This window comes from Hordeum vulgare, chromosome 5H, assembly GCF_904849725.1.
Source record: "Hordeum vulgare subsp. vulgare chromosome 5H, MorexV3_pseudomolecules_assembly, whole genome shotgun sequence".
NCBI lineage: Eukaryota > Viridiplantae > Streptophyta > Magnoliopsida > Poales > Poaceae > Hordeum > Hordeum vulgare.
Genome location: NC_058522.1, coordinates 306302936 through 306328067, shown reverse-complemented (window position 1 = coordinate 306328067; position 25132 = coordinate 306302936). Strand labels below are relative to the sequence as shown.

The 25132-nt window shown below is 48.7% G+C and overlaps 1 long non-coding RNA gene across 1 annotated transcript; it reads right to left on the bottom strand.

Moving 5' to 3' along the window:
• Window positions 1–17477: 17477 nt before the first annotated feature.
• On the bottom strand, window positions 17478–17929 carry LOC123397580. Its single transcript, XR_006609966.1, has 2 exons — window positions 17890–17929; window positions 17478–17813 (listed from the first exon to the last, which is right to left on the bottom strand). It is a non-coding gene; the product is annotated as an uncharacterized LOC123397580 (long non-coding RNA).
• Window positions 17930–25132: the final 7203 nt, after the last annotated feature.

Below are 25132 nucleotides of genomic sequence, written 5' to 3'. Positions count from 1 at the left end.
GTTTCCGTAAATTGGGAGAGACTTCAAGTGGCGCGTTGCCGCCAGCACGTTATCCATGGGATTCGAGAAGTGACCCCGTGGTGTCTGGAAACGGGGCGCGTGGACTTCTGTTGGCTAAGGTGGTGGCGGGTTAGGCGGCGGGCGAGCCGGATCATCCCCTGGAGCGGCCTCCCAAGGTCGATCGGGTCCCATCCCGGGTGTATGCGGGCTGTCGAAGAGGCGAGTCGGATCTAGATCGGCCGAGAGGCGGCCATGATGCCTCCTCTGGTGGATAGCATCAAAGCCACGCTATTGTCTCTCAAGCCGCCAGCCTTCGATGTTCAACCGCTCTATCTCCACGGTGATCTGGGCCTGCTATGTCGCCATCCTGGCGGCTTCCGCTTCCACGTCGCGCTGAGTCTTGGCCATCTCCACCCGCAGCTTCGCCAGCTCATCGTTGATTGTTTCCTGATTCTCTAATGTTACAACGATCGCCATGATTTGGCTGTCTCTACCGCCAAGTCTGCCATGACCTGAGCCGGAGCTTTGGACGACACGCCAGTCTCATTATTGCCCGTCGGGTTTGGCTGAGGCGGTGCCGCCCCCGCCATGTAGATAGCAACTTGTCGATGGGGTCCCGCAAAGTCCTAGGAGTTTGCCGCCCGTGGCAACCCTCCGAGTTGTCCCTCGTAGAGAGGGTAAATTGAATATGTGTCGCCCAAAGATGACTCGTCGTCCGAGTTGACGGGGGTGGTCTCATAAACTACCGGCTCATCCTATAGGTCGGCTCCCAGCGTACAGCCAACGAAAGCATGGTGTTGGGGATATTATCTGTTGTGTGACCCGCCCTAGTTGGGCCGGGTCACTGATACGTCTCAAACGTATCTATAATTTTTGATGGTTTCACGCTGTTATCTTGTCTTCTTTTTATGTTTTATGTATCTTTTTATATCTTTCTTGGGACTAACTTATTGATTCAGTGCCAAGTGTCAGTTCCTGTTTTTCCGTGTTTTTGACTCTTTTCAGATCTGATTTTGGAACGGAGTCCAAACGGAAGAAAATCCTGAAATGATTTTTTCCCGAATGGAAGAAGTCCAGGGGGCTTTTGGGCCAAGCTAGGTGGGCTCCAGGGAACCCACAAGCACACACTCCGCCACCAGGGGGGAGGCGGCGGTGGGCAGGCTTGTGGCCTCCCTGGACGCCCCCTCACCTAGGTCTTGCGCCTATATATTCCCAAATATTCTGCAAAAAATCAGGGGAGCCTCGAAAATACTTTTCCGCCGCCGCAAGCTTCCGTTTCCGCGAGATCTCATCTGGAGACCCTTCCCGGCACCCTGCCGGAGGGGACTTTGGAGGTGGAGGGCTTCTTCATCATCATCATTGCCCCTCCAATGACTCGTGAGTAGTTCACTTCAGACCTACGGGTCTGTAGTTAGTAGCTAGATGGCTTCTTCTCTCTCTTGGATCTTCAATACAAAGTTCTCCATGATCTTCATGGAGATCTATCTGATGTAATCTTCTTTGGCGGTGTGTTTGTCGAGATCCGATGAATTGTGGACTTGTGATAAGATTATCTATGATATATATTTGAGTCTTTGCTGATTTCTTGTATGCATGATTTGATATCCTTGTAAGTCTCTCTGAGTCTTGGGTTTTGTTTGGCCAACTAGACCTACGATTCTTGCAATGGGAGAAGTGCTTGGTTTTGGGTTCTACCATGTGGTGACCTTTCCCAGTGACAGTAGGGGCAGCAAGGCACACATCAAGCAGTTGCCATCAAGGGTAAAAAGATGGAGTTTTTATCATTGGTTTGAGATTATCCCTCTACATCATGTCATCTTGCTTAAGGCGTTACTCTGTTCTTATGGACTTAATACACTAGATGCATGCTAGATAGTGGTCGACGTGTGGAGTAATAGTAGTAGATGCACAAAGTATCGGTCTACTTGTTTCGGACTTGATGCCTATAGAAATAATCATTGCATAGATATCGTCACGACTCTGCATAGTTCTATCAATTGCTCGACAGTAATTTGTTCACCCATCGTCTACTTGCTTTTATGAGAGAAGCCACTAGTAAACACTACGGCTCCCGGGTCTATTCACATCCATCGTTTACATCTCCGCTTTTACTTTGCTTTGTTACTTTGTTGCTTTCAGTTCTCACTTGGCAAACAATCTATAAGAGATTGACAACCCCTTCATAGCGTTGGGTGCAAGGTTTTGTGTTTGTGCAGGATCTTGAGATACTCTTCCGCCGGATTGATACCTTGGTTCTCAAACTGAGGGAAATACTTACCGTCGCTGTGCTACATTACCCTTTCCGCTTCGAGGGAACACCAACGCAAGGCTCCAAGGCCGCAGGGGAAATCCTTTGCATACTTGCCTAGGAAGTCCCTTAAGGCCTAACCGCAGCTCAAGGATTCCTGGTGTCGTCGACACAACTATTTCTGGCGCCGTTGCAAGGGATACACAGCAAAACAATCAGAAGTATTTCTGGCGCCGTTGCCGGGGATCTTTTTGAAGTAGCAGAAGTATTTCTGGCGCCGTTGCCGGGGAGAAGTCAAGATCTATCCAAGTAGGTCTCACAAACTCTTCTCTTGCATTTACTTTTGTTGCTAGTTCCCTCGTTTTCCTCTCCCCCACTTCACATTTGCCGTTTTCATTTGCCTTTTTCGTTCGCCCTTTTCTCTCGCTTGCTTTCTGTTCGCTTGTGTGCCATGTGCCCTCAATATGCTTGCATCTTCGCTTGCTGAAAATCTATTTATATGGATCCTCATTCACTAGCTGGTCTCTTTAAGAGACCCACTATTGTTGAACGAATTGCTAGTGAGTTGAGGACAATTGACTATTTGTATGGAGTTTTGCTTGAGATGTGTGAATCTAAAAATCGTGATGAAAAAATTCATTAAGTGATTCACGAGGGCTCCTTGGATGAAAAGCATGATTGCAATGGTTTCACTATAAATTCTATTAGTGACAATCATGCTAAAAATATGCAAAACCCTAAGCTTGGGGATGCTAGTTTTGCTTTGTCCACTACTTATTGCAATAATCATGATTGGGGTGTTGATCTTTCTTATGATCTTGAAAATTTGTTCAAACCTCATGATGAATATGATATTTGCAACAATATTGAAAGTGGGATTGGACAAGTCATGACTTTATTTGATGATAATCCCACTATTTTTGAAGAGCGTCAACTTTGCATGCATGTGGATCATGAAAAGAATATCCTATGGGATAGCTATATTGTTGAATTTGAATATGATCCCACATGTAATTGCTATGAGAGAGGAAAATATTTTGGTAGAAACTTTCATGTTACCAAATCACCTCTCGTGATGTGGAGATTGCCCTTGTCTCTTTCTTCTTCCTTGCATATGGCAGCTATTGGTTGTCTTGACAATTTGTTTTCCTATAAAATGCCTATGCATAGAAAGTATGTTAGACTTAGATGTAGTTTTCACATGCTTTAGGATGCTCTCGTTGTGCTTCAATTCTTGTCTTTCGTGAGAGCATCATTGAATGCCTAGCTAAGGGCGTTAAACAAAAGCGCTTGTTGGGAGGCAACCCAACGAATCTATCCTTTTCCTTTCTGTTTTGTGTTTTCCACACTTTCATAATTCTGTTATTATTGTGTTTTTTGTGTTTGTTTTAGCGTTTGTGCCAAGCAAAACCGTTATAATTAGTCTTGGGGATGATCGTTTGGTCATGCTGGAAAAGACAGAAACTTTCTGCACACGAAAAGAATTTTCGTTTTTTTTCTATAATAGATTTTTAGTTGATTCTTTTTGCTTTTGATTGATACACAAATTCTTCAGACTTTCGTAATTTTTCAGAATTTTGGAAGTACCAGAGGTATACAAAATATACAGATTACTACAGACTGGTCTGCTGTTAACAGATTCTGTTTTTTGTTGTGTTGGTTGCTTATTTTGATGAAACTATGGATAGTATCGGGGGGTATTAGCCATGGAGGATTGAAAGTACAGTAACCCAACATCAGCACAAGTAGAATTAAAGTTTGCTACAGTACCTAAGGAAGTGGTGGTTTGCTTTCTTGTACTAATGTTATCACGAGTTTCTGTTTAAGTTTCGTGTTGTGAAGTTTTCAAGTTTTGGGTGAAGTTCTTATGGACAAAAAGATAAAGAGTGGCAAGAGCTCAAGCTTGGGGATGCCCAAGGCACCCCAAGAGATTCAAGGATGTCGTAAAAGCCTAAGCTTGGGGATGCCCCGGGAAGGCATCCCCTCTCTCGTCTTCAATCCATCGGTAACGTTACTTGGGGCTATATTTTTATTCACCACATGTTATGTGTTCTTGCTTGGAGCGTCTTGTATCGTAGGAGTCTTTTATTTTTCTGTTGTGTCACAATAATCCTTGCTGCACACCTAGAGAGAGACATGCACTCACCGTGATTTTGTCGAGCTTCACTTATATCTTTTGGTAGACAATTCAGCTCACATGTGCTTCACTTATATCTTTTGAGCTAGATACTTTTGCTCTGTGTGCTTCACTTATATCTTTTAGAGCACAGCGGTGCGTGGCTTGGTAGTTGATCTATGCTTTGAAAGTAGTTATCCAAAGGGATACGAAAACTTCCACCTTCATGTGCATTGAATAGTTAGAGAAGTTTGATTCATCTCAATTAGTTTTGAGTTGTGGTTATGGTAATATTAAAGTCATGCTAGTAAGGTGTTGTGGATCTAGAAATACTTGTGTTGAAGTTAGTGATTCCCGTAGCATGCACGTATGGTGAACCGCTATGTGATGAAGTCTGAGCATGATTAGTATATTGATTGTCATCCTTTGCGTGGCGGTCGGGATCGCGCGATGGTTTATACCTACCAACCATTCCCCTAGGAGTATGCGTTGAATGCTTTGTTTCGATTACTAATAAAACTTTTACAATAAGTATATGAGTTCTTCATGACTAATGTTGAGTCCATAGTTTAGATGCACTTTCACCTTCCACCATCACTATCTTCTTAGTGCCAGCAACTTTCGCCGGTGCACAAAACACACCATTAGCCTTCCTCAAAACAACCACCATACCTACCTACTATGGCTTCTTCAAAGTCATTCCGAGATATATTGCCATGCAACTACCACCATGATATGTGCCACCACGTCTACATTGCCTTTGCACGATCGTAATATAGCTAGCATGATGTTTCCATTGATGTCTATGCCATGCTAGATCGTTGCCACGGTACACTACCGAAGCCATTCCATATAGAGTCATGATTGCTCTAAGTTTTGAGTTGAAAGTGTCATGATCATCATTATTGGAGCATTGTCCCATGTGAGGAAATAAAAGAGGCCAAAGAAGCCCATAAAAAAGAGGCCAAAGAGCCCACCAGAATGAAAAGAAAATGAATGAGAGAAAAAGAGAGAAGGGACAATGCTACCACTTTTTCCACACTTGTGCATTTTGAGCACCATGATCTTCATGATTGAGAGTCTCTCATTTTGTCACCACCATATAGCTAGTGGGAAATTCTCATTATATAACTTGGCTTGTATATTTCAATGATAGGCTTCCTCAAAATTGCCTTAGGTCTTCGTGAGCAAGCAAGTTGGATGCACACCCACTAGTTTTCTTTAAGAACTTTCACATACTTGTAGCTCTAGTGCATTAGTTGTATGGCAATCCCTACTCATTCACATTGATATCTATTGATGAGCATCTCCACACCTCATTGATATGCCTAGTTAATGTGACTATCTTCTCCTTTTTGTCTTGCAACCCCCACCACATTCCACACCATCTATAATGCTATAACCATGGCTCACGCTCATGTATTGCGTGAGAGTTGAAAATGTTTGAGAAAGTAAAGGTGTGAAACAATTACTTGGCCAATACCGGGATTGTGCATGATTTAAATTCGTTGTGCAATTATGATAGAGCATAGCCAGACTATGTGCTTTTGTAGGGATAATTTTCTTTTGGCCTTGTTATTTTGAAATTTCATGATTACTTTGCTAGTTTGCTTGAATTATTATTGTTTCCGTGTCAATAGCAAACTATTGTTTTGAATCTAATGGATCTGAACATTCACGGCACATAAGAGGAATTACAAAGGACACCTATGCTAGGTAGCATGAAAGCATCAAAAATTCATTCTTATCACTTCCCTACTCGAGGACGAGCAGGAGTTAAGCTTGGGGATGCTTGATACGTCTCAAACGTATCTATAATTTTTGATGGTTTCACGCTGTTATCTTGTCTTCTTTGTATGTTTTATGTATCTTTTTATATCTTTTTGGGGACTAACTTATTGATTCAGTGCCAACTGCCAGTTCCTGTTTTTCCGTGTTTTTGACTCTTTTCAGATCTGATTTTGGAACGGAGTCCAAACGGAAGAAAAACTCCGAAATGATTTTTTCCCGAACGGACAAAGTCCAGGGGGCTTTTGGGCCAAGCCAGGTGGGCTTCAAGGAGCCCACAAGCCCCCACTCCGCCACAAGGGGGAGGCGGCGGTGGGCAGGCTTGTGGCCTCCTTGGCCGCCCCCTGACCTAGGTCTTGCGCCTATATATTTCCAAATATTCCGCAAAAAATCAGGGGAGCCTCGAAAATACTTTTCCGCCGCTGCAAGCTTCCGTTTCCGCGAGATCTCATCTGGAGACCCTTCCCGGCACCCTGCCGGAGGGGACTTTGGAGGTGGAGGGCTTCTTCATCATCATCATCGCCCCTCCAATGACTCGTGAGTAGTTCAATTCAGACCTACGGGTCCGTAGTTGGTAGCTAGATGGCTTCTTCTCTCTCTTGGATCTTCAATACAAAGTTCTCCTTGATCTTCATGGAGATCTATCCGATCTAATCTTCTTTGGCGGTGTGTTTGTCGAGATCCGATGAATTGTGGACTTGTGATCAGATTATCTATGATATATATTTGAGTCTTTGCTGATTTCTTATATGCATGATTTGATATCCTTGTAAGTCTCTCCGAGTCTTGGGTTTTGTTTGGCCAACTAGACCTACGATTCTTGCAATGGGAGAAGTGCTTGGTTTTGGGTTCCACCATGTGGTGACCTTTCCCAGTGACAGTAGGGGCAGCAAGGCACACATCAAGCAGTTGCCATCAAGGGTAAAAAGATGGAGTTTTTATCATTGGTTTGAGATTATCCCTCTACATCATGTCATCTTGCTTAAGGCGTTACTCTGTTCTTATGGACTTAATACACTAGATGCATGTTGGATAGTGGTCGACGTGTGGAGTAATAGTAGTAGATGCAGAAAGTATCGGTCTACTTGTTTCGGACGTGATGCCTATAGAAATAATCATTGCATAGATATCGTCACGACTCTACACGGTTCTATCAATTGCTCGACAGTAATTTGTTCACCCACCATCTACTTGCTTTTATGAGAGAAGCCACTACTAAACACTACGGCCCTCGGGTCTATTCACATCCATCGTTTACATCTCCGCTTTTACTTTGCTTTGTTACTTTGTTGCTTTCAGTTCTCACTTGGCAAACAATCTATAAGGGATTGACAACCCCTTCATAGCGTTGGGTGCAAGCTTTTGTGTTTGTGCAGGATCTTGAGATACTCTTACGCCGGATTGATATCTTGGTTCTTAAACTGAGGGAAATACTTACCGTCGTTGTGCTACATCACCGTTTCCGCTTCGAGGGAACACCAACGCAAGGCTCCAAGGCCACGGGGGAAATCCTTTGCATACTTGCCTAGGAAGTCCCTTAAGGCGTAGCCGGAGCTGAAGGATTCCTGGTGCCCTCGACACAACTATTTCTGGCGCCGTTGCAAGGGATACACAGCAAAACAATCAGAAGTATTTCCAACGCCGTTGCCGGGGATCTTTTTGAAGTAGCAGTCACCAAGCGGGCGACTCATCCTTTGGCGATTCAAGCTTTGGCCCAATAAGCCCAGGAGTTGGATGGCGGTTCAAGATCCTTGTTGAGAATCAATCATCGGGAAGTTCTCCAGTCTTGGAAAGCACGGTGACTTAGAGATAGAAAGAATCATGACTTGCGTGATGGCAAGGACTCTTGTAAACCCTAAGGGCTCGACTTGTATATAAAGGCGAGTCCGAGGGAAGGAGAGGGGAGGTTAGAGATCATCGAGAGCTAGGTCAGGCGAGTTACGCCCTCCTTGTAATCGAAACATCATCAATACAACACAAAGGAGGACGTAGGCTTTTACCTCCTCACGAGGGGCCGAACCTGGGTAAATTTGAGTCCCGCTCCCGTTCAACCCCTTTGAGTAGCCACCAAGGTGTGATGGCTTCAACACTAAGTCCTTTCACGAGGACATCTGCCTTGACAAAACCACGACAGTTGGCGCCCACCGTGGGGCCTACGCACAGTGGAGTTGAGTTCTCAAAGGGAGCCCTCCCAGGGTCAGGGAGCTACGCGGCTGCGCTCATGACCCGGAGACGCCGCGAAAAGTAGTACATAAACAACTCGTTGTGGGGGACCAAGGCCGATTCAATCGAATCCAGCTATAGAGTCCCCTTCGGCAAGCTCAACATCTTCGTCGCCATGGTTGGAGCACCCGTGCCTGAGCCGGACATCTCCGCCGACACCGTCGAGCCGGCAAGGTATGTACGTCCTGTCGCGATACCAAACCTGACGCGCCCGGACTTCGTTCGCTTCATGCAGGGATCTGATGAACCAGAACGATCGGCGACTCGGGAGACTACGTCGGTCAACACTGATGACGAGTCATCCGTGGGCGACACAGATTCAATTCAGTCTCTACACGAGGGCCCCCTTGGAGATCTGTCGCTGGCGATGGATCCCGAAGTCCTCGACCGGACCCACCGTCAGATCGCCGTATATATGGCGGGGGCGACACAGTCCCAGCAAAATCCCGCAGGCAACAACGAGGCTGGCGAACCATCCAAGGGCCCTGTCGCGGTCCTGGTGGACTTGACGGCGGAGATAACAAGGATCATGGCGACCCCAGTAACGGCTGAAAACCAAGGAACGATAAACGCCGAGTTGGCAAAGCTGCGGGACGAGTTGGCAAAGGCCTAGCGAGACGCAGAGGCAGAGGCCGCCAGAATCATGACTCGGCAAGCTCAGATCACCGCCGAGACGGCCCGCTTGAACACCGAGAACTGGTGACTTGAAAGGCATCAGCGCGCGTCCGATGCAGTCCATCAGCGGAGGCACCAAGGGCAGTTACCCCCGGTTCTGAACCCTACCCGCCTTTTCGACACTCCGCGCACCCCCGGAGCCGGAACCGTTCCGGGAGAAGGGCCGACTCAGCCACCAAACCCGCCGCTTCAGCCAGCAGATAATCACGTTCCTAGTTTCCAGACGCCTCAGGGCCACTTTTCCAACCCCGTGGACAACGTGCTTGCCGCAACTCGCCACCTAGAATCCCTTCCGATTTATGGCAACACCCTGGCAGAGATAGAAGCAAGAAACGCCATTGAGATGTTGAAAACGGCAGTGGTTCAGAATGCGCAATTCTCACACAGCCTCGATCGGCTTCACTCCACCCCCCAGGCGAGTCGCACCAGAAGCCGGCCTGAGGACCAACCCGCCATAACCAGCGGACCGCGACACCTACCTCACGGTAACCCGCCTCGTCAGGATCACCAGGACATCCAAACCCGCCCAGCACCACTTAGCGGAGGCGACAGACAGGTAGGAGTGCCATGCTTGGCCCCTGCCCTACGCAACGAGCGGATGCCGAAGGACTTTAAAGGACCGAGGAAGGTGCCCAACTACACACCAGACCTTGAGCCGGCATCATGGGTAGAGAGTTACGAACTCGCAATGGACATGCTCGATGTAAGTGAAGCAGTCTGTGCCAAGTACTTCACAATGATGCTCGAAGGGACGGCGCGCACTTGGTTGAAAAACCTACCACCCAATTCCATCAAGACTTGGGCTGAACTGAAGGAACGATTCATCAAAAACTTCCGGGGAACTTGCAAACGCCCGATGACGATCGTCGACTTACATCACTGCGTTCAGCGCCCCGATGAGTCGGCCCACCACTGGACGCGGCGGGTTGCGGAAATCATCCACGCCTCAGATGGCATCACGGCGGCTCAAGCCGTGCTAATCCTGGAGCAAAACTGCCACTATGAGACCTTGGTACAGAACCTGGGGCGACTCAAGCGGAAGGTCCAGGACATGGGCGAATTGATGGACACCCTCACTCGGTACGCCGAAGCAGACGATACCAAAGATCCAGGAGAGGACGGCAGCAAGGCCAACTCGCCGACGAAAGGCGAGTCATCCAAGAATCACTCCCGGTTTTAGGGACGCGCCCACCATAATCATGGTGGAAACGGCAAGAGAAGGCAGCAGGAAGGATCCACGGACTTCGTCGCCAACACCAATGCTAACAACGGCAATCAGCGCGAGAAGAAGACAGGTTACAGTGGCAAGAAGCCGCGCAACTACAACGAGATAATTAAGAGCCCCTGCACGCACCACGCAATGGCGGACGGGTCGGCGACTCACTCTTCGGAAGACTGCTACGTAATGCGGGAATTTCGGGCGGAGGCAATCAAGAAGGGCCAAACCGGTGACCAGGGCCAACGACAGGAACAGCTCGGTGCGCCTAATCAACGTTAGAACCCGTTCGGCGGCTTTCCCGAACCAGGGGCCCAGGGCGGCCCGCAACCAAGCAATGTGCATAACCAGCAGCGGTATAACCCGCCCGGAGTGTTTCAACAGCCACCCCCGCAGGGGGCTCCGCAGGGGCAAGATGATAATGGTGGATTCCGCAGCAATCCCAAACAGTTAAGCAGCGGACTATACCACATTTTTACCACCAGCGCCTGCAAGCGAGACAAGAAGGTGAAGCACCAGACGTATAGCGTGTCCGAGCCGGCACTCCCCAGGTATCTCCACTGGTGTGAGTAGACTATCTCGTGGAGTAGGGAGGATCACCCGCCCAGAATCGACAATCCCGACGACTTGGCATTGGTCGTGGCACCCCAAGTTGGGGGATATACCCTTTCAAAGGTTCTTATGGATGGTGGCAGCAGCATCAACATACTATATTTCGACACCTTTCGAAAGATGAACCTCTCAGAGTAAGACCTAATGTCGTCTACCACGGTATTCCATGGTATCATCCCAGGTAAGTCGGCATATCCAATTGGGCGGGTCAAACTTAATGTGGCTTTTGGTACATCATCCAATCACAGGAGCGAGTCGCTTATATTCGAGGTGGTCAAGCTAAAGAGCCCTTATCATGCGTTGTTCGGGCGGCCGGCTTACGCTCGGTTCATGGCTCGCCCCTGTTATGTCTACCTTAAACTTAAGATGCCTGGCCCTAAGGGACCCATCACGGTTGATGGTGACAGGAGGATAGCAAAGGAGTGTGAAGAAGGGGATGCGGCTTATGCGGAAATCGCGTGTGCTGCAGAAGAGCTCGAGTATCACCAAGCCAACTTTGACACGGCAAACATGTCACCTCTCAAGAAGCCAACAACTGATGCCGAACCAGCCCTCAAATTTAAGCCGACCAATGACACTAAGATGGTGGACTTCACCCCTAGCGATTCATCCCAGCAGTTCACCATCGGGGCGGGTTTGGATCCCAAATAGGAAAGCGCCCTCATCGAATTCATCCGTGAGAATCGGGGCATCTTTGCATGGAAACGTTCTGACATGCCTGGTGTACCGAGAGAATTCGCTGAGCACCATCTTAATGTTGACCCTAAAGCAAAGCCGATTCGACAATATCTTCGCAGGTTCAATGAGGAGCGACGCAAGGCGATCGGAGAGGAAGTCGCCCGTCTTTTGGCCGCCGGATTCATCGTGGAGGTTTTCCACCCTAAGTGGTTGGCTAACCCGGTCCTGGTGCTCAAAAAGAACGGCACTTTTCGCATGTGCATCAACTACACCGACCTCAACACAGCTTGCCCAAAGGATCCTTTCGCCCTTCCCCGCATTGATCAAATCATTGATTCGGTGGCGGGCTGCGAGCGTTTGTGTTTCTTGGATGCCTACTCCGGATATCACCAAATCAAGATGGTTCTGGAAGATCAGGAGAAGACAACTTTCATAACCCCGTTTGGGGCTTTTTGCTATCTATCCATGCCATTCGGGCTCAAAAGCGTTGGGGCGACTTACCAGCGCTGTATCCAAAACTGTCTCCGCGGCCAAATCGAAAGCAACGTTCACGCTTACGATGATGACATCGTAGTTAAAACTCGCAAGAAGGAGACACTCTTGGAGGATCTCAAGGAAACTTTTGACAATCTGCGGGTGTATCAGATGAAGCTTAATCCCACCAAATGTGTCTTTGGCGTTCCCGCAGGAAAGCTATTGGGTTTCTTGGTGTCTGAACGCGGCATTGAAGCCAACCCGGACAAAATCGAGGCAATTACTTTGCTCGGGAAACCAGCAAATATTAATTGAGTTCAACGCATGGCGGGTCGTATCGCGGCCTTGAGTCGCTTCATAAGCCGCCTGGGGGAGAAAGTTATTCCCCTCTATCAGTTGCTCAAAAAATCCGATCATTTTGTTTGGACGGACGAAGCCAACGAAGCCTTTGAAGCTCTGAAGCAGCAGTTGGTCAACCCGCCGGTTCTCGCCGCCCCGATTGAAAAGGAGCCTATGCTTTTATACATCGCGGCAAATTCCAAAGCGGTGAGCGTGGCGGTGGCTATCGAACAGAAGGAAGGAGGAAAGGAATACCCGGTGCAGCGTCCGGTGTATTTTATCATCGAGGTGCTAACCCTCTCCAAACAACGTTACCCGCACTGGAAGAAGTTGGTTTATGGGGTCTTTATGGCGAGTCGGAAGCTCAAACACTATTTCCAAGAACATCCCATCACGGTGGTTAGCTCCGCCTCTCTTAGGGACATCATCCAGAACCGAGAAGCAACGGGGTGAATCGCCAAATGGGCGATTGAGCTTGGGCCGCACCACGTGCGGTATACACCTCGCACGACCATCAAGTCCCAGGCATTGGTCGACTTCATCAATGATTGGACTGAGTTGCAGATTCTGGAAGACAGGCCCGACCTCACGTACTGGACTATTTATTTTGATGGGTCTAGGCAATTGGAAGGCTTGGGGGCTGGCGTGGTGTTGATTTCTCCCCACGGAGACAAGTTCTCTTATGTTCTCCGACTCATGTTCCCGTGTACCAATAACAATGCGGAATATGAAGCCTTGCTTCATGGTTTGCAACTCGCCAAGGAGATGAACCTCACGCGCGTGAGATGTCTTGGCGATTCTGATCTGGTGGCTCAACAAGTTTCAGGTACATGGGACTCCCGGGACCCCTTGATGGCGGCTTACAGAAGGGCCGTGTCTCATGTGGCGGGTCATTTCCATGGCTACCAAGTTGATCATATCGATCGGCGACTTAACGAAGCAGCTGATGCCCTTTCACGTCTCGGCTCGCAACGTAAGCCGGTTCCTCCTAATGTTTTTCTGGATATTTTGCATAATCCTTCCGTGAGGTTGCCCTCAGAAGAGGAGTTGGCGATACCAGATCCTGAGTCCCAGTTTGTGGCGGCTCTCCGTGTTACGCCGGATTGGGTTCTTCCTTATTTGGCGTACCTTACACGAGGCGAGTGACCTTCGGATGAGGTGTTGGCTCGTCAAATCGTTCGTCGGAGCAAATCCATGGTCATCATCAACGGTGAATTATATAAGCGAAGTACTTCTGGGGTATTCCAACGAAGCATTTCTTCCGATGAAGGGTGCGTAATTCTGAACGACATCCATGCCGAAGATTGTGGGCATCATGTCGGCTCACGTTCGCTGGTCTCAAAGGCGTTCCAACATGGATTCTTTTGCTTGACGGCTCATGCGGATGCAGAAGAGATAGTTCGTCGATGTGATAGGTGTCAACGTTACGGACGACAGGCTCATGTGCCGGCTCAAGAACTAAGGATGATCCCTATCACTTGGCCTTTCGCGGTCTGGGGGTTAGATATGGTTGGCCCCTTTAAGATGTCATCCAATAAAAAAATGCATCTACTGGTGGCGGTTGATAAATTCACCAAGTGGGTTAAAGCAGAACATGTTGGCACTTGTGATGCGGAAACGGCCGTCAAATTTTTGAAAAAGTTGATCTTCCAGTTTGGATATCCACAGAGCATTATCAAGGATAATGGTACCAATCTATCACAAGGAGCGATGCAGGAGTTTTGCCACCGTGGGCACATCCGGCTTGATGTACCTGCAGTCGCTCATCCACAATCTAATGGGCATGCGGAATAGGCGAATCAGGAAGTACTGCGAGGAATCAAGCCCTAACTTATGGTTCCCCTGGAGTGCACCCCAGGGTGTTGGGTCGAGGAGTTGCCTTCACTATTATGGAGCATCCGGACTACCCCAAACCATTCTACGGGTTTTATTCCCTTTTTCCTGGTGTACGGAGCAAAAGCCGTTCTTCCAAGTGACATTAGGCATGACTCGCCCAGAGTCGCTGCTTATGTGGAACAGGACAACGAGTTGGCACGTCAAGATTCTTTGGATGCTTTGGAGGAAGCACGCGATTTGGCTGCCTCCCGATCGGTTATCTATCAGCAGGACTTGCGGCGTTATCATAGCCGCCGTGTCAAGAGCCGAGCTTTTCAGGAGGGCGACTTAGTGCTCCGTTTGATCCAAGATCGCACTAGTATGCATAAGTTGTCACCGCCATGGGAAGGACCGTTCGTCGTCAGCAAAAACCTTGGCAACGGGTCATGCTATTTGGTGGATCTTCGGCCTGATCGGCCAACCGCGGAGGCTGAGTCAACTCGCCCCTGGAACATAGCCCACCTGCGGCCTTACTACACTTAAGCTATTGGCTCCGTTTTATCTTTTCTCTTTCATCTTTGAAGATTGTAAGTCTTTCATTTATATAAAGCAATAAAGTTGATACTAAAGAATTCTGGGTCTTTCCTACCACTTCATCTTCTTGAAAGCATGGATCTTTATTGCTCTTCGATAAAGTCGCCCAAGCATGGACGCTATCAATACCAAAGAGCATAAGTCGCCATGCTCCACTTATTACAACACTGGGTAACGATAAACCAAAGAGTATCAAGTCGCTACAAGCGCACGATTCAAACATGGGCGCCTTATATGATTTTGAGGATCAGGTCGGCTTACTTGGGGGCTATCAGCTCCCAAGTCGTTTTGTGGTAAGAGCGTATACGCTTCTACAATCCTATGACCGGCCTTTCCCCTAATCATTGGTCACTTGGGGGCTTCCTCTCATTGAGATCAGCCTAACTACCCATTTGGCTAGCGAAAAATTACCGCATTACAAATGGTTATACTGGACTGTGTCTTGGCCGAATCGCCATATGGACCCATGAACTCTTGGCGAGTCAATCCGCTCTATGGACCCTGAACTCACCTTGGTTAAAACATGCATGGTACTGGCTAGCGCCCCACATGGAAAATAGAGAAACCATTGGTTCATTGAACCTGCTTCACTGAAGCTTGACTCGCGCCTGATCAGCCGGTCTAAATACTTGAGCTTTTTTACACAAAAAAGTCTCCCTCGGGTAGCACTTGAGTTTATCTAACTCGTCCTATCCTGTCGCGACTTGAATGAGCCGACGAAATTCTTACTCTCACCTTCCTGGCACTGCCACGAGGTTTCACAAATTTTTATGACTCGCCGGATCTTTTTGAACCAGGCTCTTCTGCATATAATTCGCCAGAACACCTTGAGTTGGTTATTATATATCATCCATTACTCATTGAGATGGCTTGATGTATGTTTTTAGCACCAACAGGTTGATGATCAAAATCTCTACTGACATGGCGGGTCAAGCATCATAAGGCGCCCCAAGGGCGACACAAGGTTTTTAAAGATCACAGCAAGGATTGTTTTCTACAATAACCTATTACATGGCTCGGATGGCCAATTCAGTACAGATCTATTCTGCTGGTGCCTCCGGATCAGCTTGCCCTGAGCTCTGGCCAACTTCAAGTTGTAAGTCGCCCATCACCCAATTGCACTTGGATAGAGCGGCAAATTCGTCTTCATCATTCAAGAATGCGAGAGGTCCGCCTCCAAATCAAAAGGGTTTTTGGGCCGACGAGGAGTCAAGCTGGTTGTCACAAAGGTTGGCGGGTTTACTTTCTTGTTCTTGTCATCATAAGCAGCTTGGTACTTTGACAAATCCAAGCATGCTGCCAGCTGAGTCGCCGCCGAGCGTGATTCTTTGCCGACACGCTGATAATCATCTTGAGTAAATTCTGACTCGTCGTCCTTGAGCTGTGGGAAGCCTGCTGCTACCTCTTCGGCTTTCAGTTCTGGAGCATATGCTAAACACCGACTCAATGTGGTCGGCACCCCTTTCCGGGTGTCTGATCGGGTTAGCTCACCTATCTGAGGCGGAAGGGTGGATAAGCAGCCAAGCATCTTTTTGATTGATGTTATGGGTTCCTTGGCACCCATCACTGCCTTCACGGTCAGCATGCTTCTAGTATACAGCTGCTCCGTTAATGTGTAAATCGCCTTTAACCTCAAGATGCAGTCGTCCTGAAGGTTGGCGGCTCTCGGACCTATATAAGGGACAATAACGGTCAGTGTTTTTTTCACATTAAGTCTTTCTTTTACAAAGTACAAGATTAGGGATTCCTTCTTACCAAAGATAGCATGTGCCATGTTGGAGATATGTTGCTTTAAGCCGGCCAGCTCTTGTTGCATGGCTTCCAGTTTTGTTTCAGCTTTTTCCGCTCGCTTTAGCGCGGCGGCCTGATCAGCTTGAGCCTTCTTGTTGGCGGCCTTCAGCTTTTCCATTTCAGCTAAGATCACCTGGTATTTTTCTTCCGCTTTAGCCCGCGCGTCTTGTTGGTCGGCTAAACTTTTCTTTAAGTCGCCCAACGTCGACTCAGCTTGGGCAAGAGATTCCTGTCAAACATATTATCAAGGGACAAGTCTCAGAATTATTGCAAGCAACACCCCTGACACTTGGGGGCTAATGTATAATTTTTTAGACAAAATTATACCACATCAAGACCCGGCTCATCTTTCAAAAGATGACCTAGCCCTTGGGGTTACAGATCGAAAGTTTTTCTAATATCAAGACCCGGCTCATCTTTCAAAAGATGACCCGGCCGTTGGGGTTACAGGTTGAATGTTTTTTAACATCAAGACCCAGCTCATCTTTCAAAAGATGACCCGGCCCTTGGGGGTTACAGGTCAAAAGTTTTTTAACATCAAGACCCACCTCATCTTTCAAAAGATGACCCGGCCCTTGGGGGTTACAGGTCGAAAGTTTTTCTAATATCAAGACCCGGCTCATCTTTCAAAAGATGACCCGGCCCTTAGGGGTTACAGTTCGAAAGTTTTTCTAACATCAAGACCCGGCTCATCTTTCAAAAGATGACCCGGCCCTTGGGGGTTACAGGTCGAAAGTTTTTCTACATCAAGACCCGGTTCATCTTTCAAAAGATGACCAGGCCCTTGGGGGATAATGAGGAGGGTATGCATTAAAGTGTACCTCATGTTTATTCTTCATCATGTGGAGCAGATTCTTCTCCATTTCATAACTTGTCTCCAGGCGACTCGCGAAGCCGGAGCAGAGCTCTTTAAACTCAAGATTTTCATATTGAGAAAGTTTGACCTTGGAGATTTCATGTCCAGTGGAAGGATGGGACGATGTTGATACATGCTTCGATAAGACTGTCGAAACCAGCTTAGAAAAGCCAGTACTAGTAATGATTACAGCGTCACGATCTTCAGCCCTCTTCAACGGACTTGGCGGGTTGGGCGTTTCGATGCCTTCCTTGGGAGAACTTGGAAGGTCAGCTTGGTCATCAGGTTTATCCTTTGCCGGGTTAGCATGAGCCGACGCTGGGTTTTCTTTAGGCTCTGGAGCCGGAGTGGAAGTTGATCCGCCAATTTTCTCTTCTTCGCTTGCGCTCTAAAAGAAAAGAGGGTTATGCTTAAAAGCAAGCATCATCATCATCAGGACAAACGTAAATATTATAATGACTTACCCTTGAACGCGAATCATTGGCGGAAGGGCCGACATCACTGAGTCGCCCGACGAAGGGGGAGAATTCTGCAAAAGTAATATCTCAAAATATGAGCAAGTTACAAGTATGATCCAAAAGAAAACAAAGGGAGACATTGATAAAGGATACCTCATTCTGCCGTTTCTTGGTAGGAGTTTTCACTGGTAACCCGGACACCAAATCTCCTGAGTGGCTCCGAGTCTTCCGATAGGAAGCGTGTTGCGCCTTCTTCACGAGGAAATTAGGATCCAGACAAGCATTCGGGTGAGACATGGGAACTTTCCCACAAACCCGCCTGGCCGGCTTAGGCGGAGGAGAAGATGAGTCGGAAGAAATAGAAATTACCTCTACGGTGTCATCTTGGCTTTCGTTACCATCATTCTATACATAAGAGATGCAGAGGTATAAGCACAAATTAAAGCAACGAATGTCAAGACAAAGAAGATAGAATTTTACCTCTAAAGACGCATCGCCGACTTGGGATTCGTCCACATCGGACGATTCGGTGATGACGGCTTTGTTTTTTCCCTTGGCTTTCCTCTCCGGAGGTGGTCTGGCTTGCTTCAGGGCCATCTTCTTCGGCCTCTTTGACCAAAATCGGTCGCCTTTCTGAAGTGGGATTTTCATTACGCAAATCAGACTGAGCAAGTCGGGGAGAATGAACAAAGGGCGGGTTAAATTATTTACCTTGGGAGCCGGGTTAATCCTGCAGAAAGGCTTAAGCCCTATCTGGCTACACTTGGCCAAGGGCTCGCCGGTTAACTTCTTGATAATGGACACAATATCTTCCTCTGTGAGTGATGTGCGGAAGTAGCATTGGGGGTGGTCCAAGGTACCATCAAACTCACACATCAAGCCATCCCGGCGACTCAAGGGAAGGATATGCCATTCCACCCAGCAGCGGATCAGATCAACTCCAGTAAGACCGTTGTTTGTCAGAGATCGTAACTCAGATAGCACTGGGATGAAGTCCGACTCCTCTTCTTCGGTGAGCTTGTCTGGAAGTTTGAAGTTTGTAGGCAGGCGTTCCTTCCTATAGCCGAGGAGTTTGTTCTCACCTGGAGGGGAAGTTTCCTGGCAATAAAACCAAGACTCGCCCCAGCCTTTGGGATGGCTAGGCATGGCGAGTGACGGGAATGAGCTGTCACTGTGGCGTTGAATGTTGACCCCTCCAAGTTCTAAGCTAGGGCCGTTGGCAAACTCGGTCTGGCGATTCAAATGGAAGTAATACCAAAACAAAGGGACCGATGGTTCCATCCGCAAGTAGGCTTCACAGAATACTTGGAACTGGCATATGTTGCTGATCGAGTTAGGGCCGAGGTCTTGGAGGCGGACGTTCATGAAGGCCATGGCATCTCTGAGGAATTTTGATCCTGCGGCTTAAAGCCTCGTTCGAGGTGCTCAGCAAAAACAACTATCTCCCCTTCCTTTGGGTTGGGGATTTCCTCGCCTAATCCGGATCGCCATCCAATAACTTTTTTCGGGTCAAGATTTCCCGTTTTCACGCAATTGTTGAGGAAGGCGTCGTCAACTTTGGTCGGGAGCCAATCGGCCTTGAACACGGTACCCATAGCTACAGAGGAAAGGGTCACAGGTAAATTAACTCGCGGAACACCTGTTGAGCGGCTAAGAGGATCTATTAACCCGCCGAATGCTTATTGAGTGGCTAAGAGGATCTATTAACCCGCCAAATATTTGTTGAGTGGCTAAGGGAATTTGTTAACTCGCCAATAAAGGACCAGATCTGGGCACAGGGGCGACTTAAGAATTTCCCATTGTTTAGAGAAGACATGTCAGAGCATCGGGATCTATAAACGGGTTTCTACACGGCAGGCAGCAAAATATAGATCTACGAACAAGTTAAAATGAATGGAAAAGGCCTGGATAAGGTGAAACAGTCTATGGGTAGGGTAAAAACATTGAAGGAGATTTGACAGAAGCCTTTTTTAGATCCTCAAACACGAGCTAATCGATTGAGGATATGGTCGATGCTACCGTGCCTACTACTATTATTGTGAACCAATCGGCGTCTATGGGGGCATTCGAGGTGTTCTAAGGAACCGGCAGACGATGAACATCGAGGACCTAAGATCTGTTTCTAATGGCGAAGGACTGACCTAGTGATGGCGTCCGGAGGCGACCAAGGGAGATCCGCGGCGAGTGCTGCGTTCTTGGTCGGCCTGGAGATGCGTCGGACGCGGTGGCCGGAGACGGAGTTCCTCGCGCGGCGATGGAGTTCTTGGTGCAGTTGCGAGGAAGAAGGGGCCGATGAAATGGGTAGGTGGAGATGTTCCCTGCCCCCTTCCCCGAGCCTATTTATTGGGTCGGGCGCTGGAATCAAGGCGCCTCGCGCGGGAACTGAAGACAGGATAAAGATTCGCTATAATAGCGCCAAGATTTTCGGGATATCTGTGCTGAGAGATCCGTTGGGATTGCGTCATCATTTCTTCCGAGATTAAAGGGATAAGATGGTGTCATCAAGAAACGGGTCGGCGACTTGGATATTTCCACGAAGGGTGGCGGTTTAAGCGTATGATGCATCAAAAGAGCAGAGTGAGTCGCCCCTAACTAGGTAAGAGTATTGGCGTGAACAAGTTCAAGTCAATCTGGGGCCTAATGTTGGGGATATTATCTCTTGTGTGACCCGCCCTAGTTGGGCCGCGTCACCAAGCGGGCGACTCATCCTTTCGCGATTCAAGATTTGGCCCAATAAGCCCAGGAGCTGGATGGCGGTTCAAGATCCTCGTGGAGAATCAATCATCGGGAAGTTCTCCAGTCTTGGAAAGCACGGTGACTTAGAGATAGAAAGAATCATGACTTGCGTAATGGCAAGGACTCTTGTAAACCCTAAGGGCTCGACTTGTATATAAAGGCGAGTCCGAGGGAAGGAGAGGGGAGGTTAGAGATCATAGAGAGCTAGGTCAGGCGAGTTACGCCCTCCTTGTAATCGAAACATCATCAATACAACACAAATCAGGACGTAGGCTTTTACCTCCTCACGAGGGGCCGAACCTGGGTAAATCTGAGTCCCGGTCCCGTTCAACCCCTTTGAGTCACCACCAAGGTGCGATGGCTCCAACACTAAGTCCTTTCACGAGGAAATCTGTCGTGACAAAACCACGACACATGGCATCCCCTAACCTGATGTGTAGTGGGGTGGGCGTACCGGGCCGGCTCAACGATGTCGGTGAAGGTGTCCGGCTCAGGTACGGGCGCCCCAAACATGTCAATGAAGACGTCGATCTTGCCGAAGGGGACCCTGTAACCAGATTCGATTGAATCGGCTTTAGGCCCCCACTGCGAGTTGTCGATGTATTATTTTCCACGGCGGCTCTTCGTCATGATGCCGACCACATAGCTTCCTGACCCTGGAAGAGCTCCCTTTGAGAACTCAACTCCACCGTGCGCTAGCCCCACGGTGGGCGCCAACTGTCGTGGTTTTTTCACGGCAGATGTCCTCGTGAAAGGACTTACTGAAGGAGCCATCGCACCTTGGTGGCGACTCAAATGGGGTGAGCGGAAGCGAGACTCGGATTTACCCACGTTCGGCCCCTCGTGTGGAGGTAAAAGCCTACGTCCTGCTTTGTGTATATTGATGGTGGATTCGATTACAAGGAGGGAATAACTCGCCTGACCTAGCTCCCTATGATTTCTAACTTGATCTATCTGCCCCAGAGACTCGCCTTTATATACAGGTCGAGGCTCTAGGGTTTACAAAAGTCCTGGCCATTTTACAAATCGTGGCCTTCCATATCTCTAAGTCATCGTGTTTTCCAAGCCAGGGAACCTCCTTGGCGGCTCATATTCTTCATCAATCGTGAACCGCCATCTGGCTCATGGGCCCTGGCGGCATTCTGAAGAATCTCTCAATACGCCTCAGGCCTGGGCCAAGGCTTACACTAACCATGTATGTATGAGTCGCCGCTTGCGTGACCCGACCCAATTAGGGCGGGTCACACCGCAGGTAATATCCCTAACACTCCGTGTGATGGAGATGTATCTCTGGGCCCACTCGGTAATGCATCATCATAATGAGCTCAATGTGACTAAGGAGTTAGCCACGGAATGATGTGTTACGGAACGAGTAAAGAAACTTGTCGGTAACGAGATTGAACAAGGTATAGGGATACCGACGATCGAATCTCGGGCAAGTATCATACCGATAGACAAAGGGAATTGCATACGAGATCGAGTGAATCGTCGACATCGTGGTTCATCTGATGAGATCATCCTGGAACATGTGGGAGCCAACATAGGTATCCAGATCCCGTTGTTGGTTATTGGCCGGAGAGATGTCTCGGTCATGTGTGCATGGTTCCCGAACCCGTAGGGTCTACACACTTAAGGTAAAGCGACGCTAGAGTTGTTATGGGAATTGTATGTGTGGTTACCGAAGGTTATTCGGAGTCCCGGATGAGATCCCGTACGTCACGAGGAGTTCCGGAATGGTCCGGAGGTAAAGATTTATATATGGGAAGTCCAGTTTCGATTGCCGAAAAAGTTTCGGGGTTTATCGGTATTGTATCGGGACCATCGAAAGGGTACCGGGGGTCCACCGGGAGGGTCCACCTATCCCGAGGGGCTAGATGGGCTGAAAGGGGAAGGGAACCAGCCCCTGGTGGGATGGTGCGAGCCAAGGGAGGAGACCCAAGGCGCCTAGGGCTAAACCCTAGTGCGTGGGGCTGCCACCGACCGCCTTGGGTGGCAAGCCACCTGTGATAGCCTGAGACCGACGTTCCATAAGATTCCCCTTTTATTCCGTTTTCGTCGTGTGATTATTTTTATTTGTCGCATCATCATCGCATCATCCGCATTACATCGACATCCCGTTGCCGCCGGTTTTCAACTTGCATCCGTTAATAGTTGTCGGGTCTCTCTGTGTTCGTCGTTGTCCGTGTTGAGCCCAACCACACACGCACATGCCCGCGGCATCGTCAAAATCTTGGTTTTAAAAGCGTGTATAAAACTTTCTATGATTGGGTTGAAACTTGACGTGCGGTCTTATTTAGTTATAGGTAGGCTGCCTGCCAATTTTCATCGCAATCGGAGTCTGTCTGGATCCGAACGGTCGTCCGTAGCGGCACCATATTCGGTCTATCGTCGGTCGTTTTTCAATGTTTTAAAATTACATTGTCGGGTGTCGTTTCCCTCTCATCTCCGGCTAGCCTACTCTTCACAGCCACTTACCCGTCCCCGCGTGCGAAACCGTTCGATTTAGATCGCGTGGTTGAAACCGGGACGAAAAACTGCTAACCCTAGCCCACATTCCTATTTAAGCAACCCCTCCTCCTAATTTTGGGCAGCCAACCCCTCTTGCCTCGAAATCCGTGCAACCCAAGCCGCCTCCCACCTGCTCTCTCTTTCTCCTCCACCAGCCGCCAGGCCCGCCCGAGCCCGCACGCGGCCCGCCGCAAAGCCCATCTGGCCAGCACCTCCCGAGCTCCGCCCATGGCGCCCAACCGCCTGATGCCCTCGCTCGCACCGCGCCGTCATGCCCTCCGGTCGCCGCCTCGCGGGACCTCGGCCTTCCGTCGTCGGTCGCCGCGCCGTTGCCGCCGCCCTCCACCGGTTGGAGCCCCGGCCACAGCACCGATCATCCGAGACCAACCGTCGGTCGTCGTAGATGCCTCTAGTTGCCCCGATCTGCTTCCCCTGCCTGTGTTCGTCACCGCCGGCGGGAATGGAACCGGTCACCCCGAATCCGCCGCCTCCCGGCCCCTCCGCGCCTTGGCCGAGCCGCCCCTCGCCACCGGCCGCCGCCTCCCTTGCTGCTGGAGATCCCGTGCGCAAGGAGCACGACGGGGTTGCTCGCCTCGCCCGAAGTGGCAGGCCGGCCCAGTCGCTCAGCGTGATCCCGGCTAGGTGGGCCAGCCACCCCGCGCCCAGCGCCTCCTGCGGCCCAGCCCCGCCAACCGCCTCGTCGGCCCAGGCCGAGGCCCAGCGCCGCACCGATGTCCGCCCCAGGCCTGCCTCGCCCCTCCAGGCCGACCCCTCCAACCGGGCCAAGGCCTGAGGTGAGATTTCCCCCTGAGCCCTCTATTTGGTGCCCGTGCGCGTTTTAACTATATTGCGCTGCCCCTGTTAGGCCCACTAGCTGCACATTCGGCCCGTGGATTTATTTAGGATATTCCGCGATTTAATTAATTTCAAGAAATATATAGATATTTCAAACGCGTGTAGATTTTAAACCGTGTGTTGGATCGCAGCGGGTAATATACGAAACCTGTATATTTTTAGCGTAGATTCATAATTTACAACATGCATGCATGTTTGAAATAGTTTGACCCGCCGAATGCCTAGAAACACGTGATGTCTCAATAGGTTGCTTATCCCGTATTTATTTTCGTGCATGTCCGGATTGCTCGATTCCCGTAGTTTAAATGCTCATGTTTTTAGGGACCTTTTGCCATGTATTTTAGAGTAATTGTTTGTATTTTTGCATGTAGGTTCCGTCGCTAGTTTGTTATATCGTGCTTAGGACATATTCTCGTATATACGTGTGGGGATATTATTATTTTGCAATCCCACATGCTACATATGTTTTCGGGGTAGAAAAAACCATAGAATTTAACTGTGCATTTGGTTTTAGCTTTTGAGCAAGTTAGTGCGCGTGATATTTTTGCCATGTTGTCCTTTTGTTTATTTTGTGGGATTTAATCCACGAATGATATGAATGAGTTGTCAACTAGAGATATGCACTTGGATGTGTAGTCTAGCCTCTGGTAATTTTGGTTGCTTTAGAAATCCATGTTTAGGTGTCATTTGCTTGCTCTCAACATGCTAGAAATAGTGCTGATTTGGAGATGCTGAAATATTTATAAGTCTGAAATTTGTTATATTTTGTTTCTGTCTTTTCATGAGTTTATCTTGTGATCTATACCTCTTTTGAGGTTGGTGCAATGGAGTTAGTTGTAGTCCTTAAGATTCTATAGCATGTTGTGAATTTTCATGTCATTTGGAGACCTGTAGCTTATAGTTTTGTTGCTGTTAATATGCCTTCAGATCGAAAACTGCACTGTCATAAACTGATATTTTCACCAAGTCTGAAATTGTGTGTGAGATGCCTTTTTGCGAGTTCTTTTCCTAGTGATCAATGCTTCCATGCTAGATGTTATTAGCAGTATGTTATAGTGCATCTTGACCTCTATTGCCTCATGCCTTGTTTGAGCATTTTGGAGTTGTGTAGCTTCTTGTTCGAGAGTGTAGAAAATGCTATGTGGCTGTT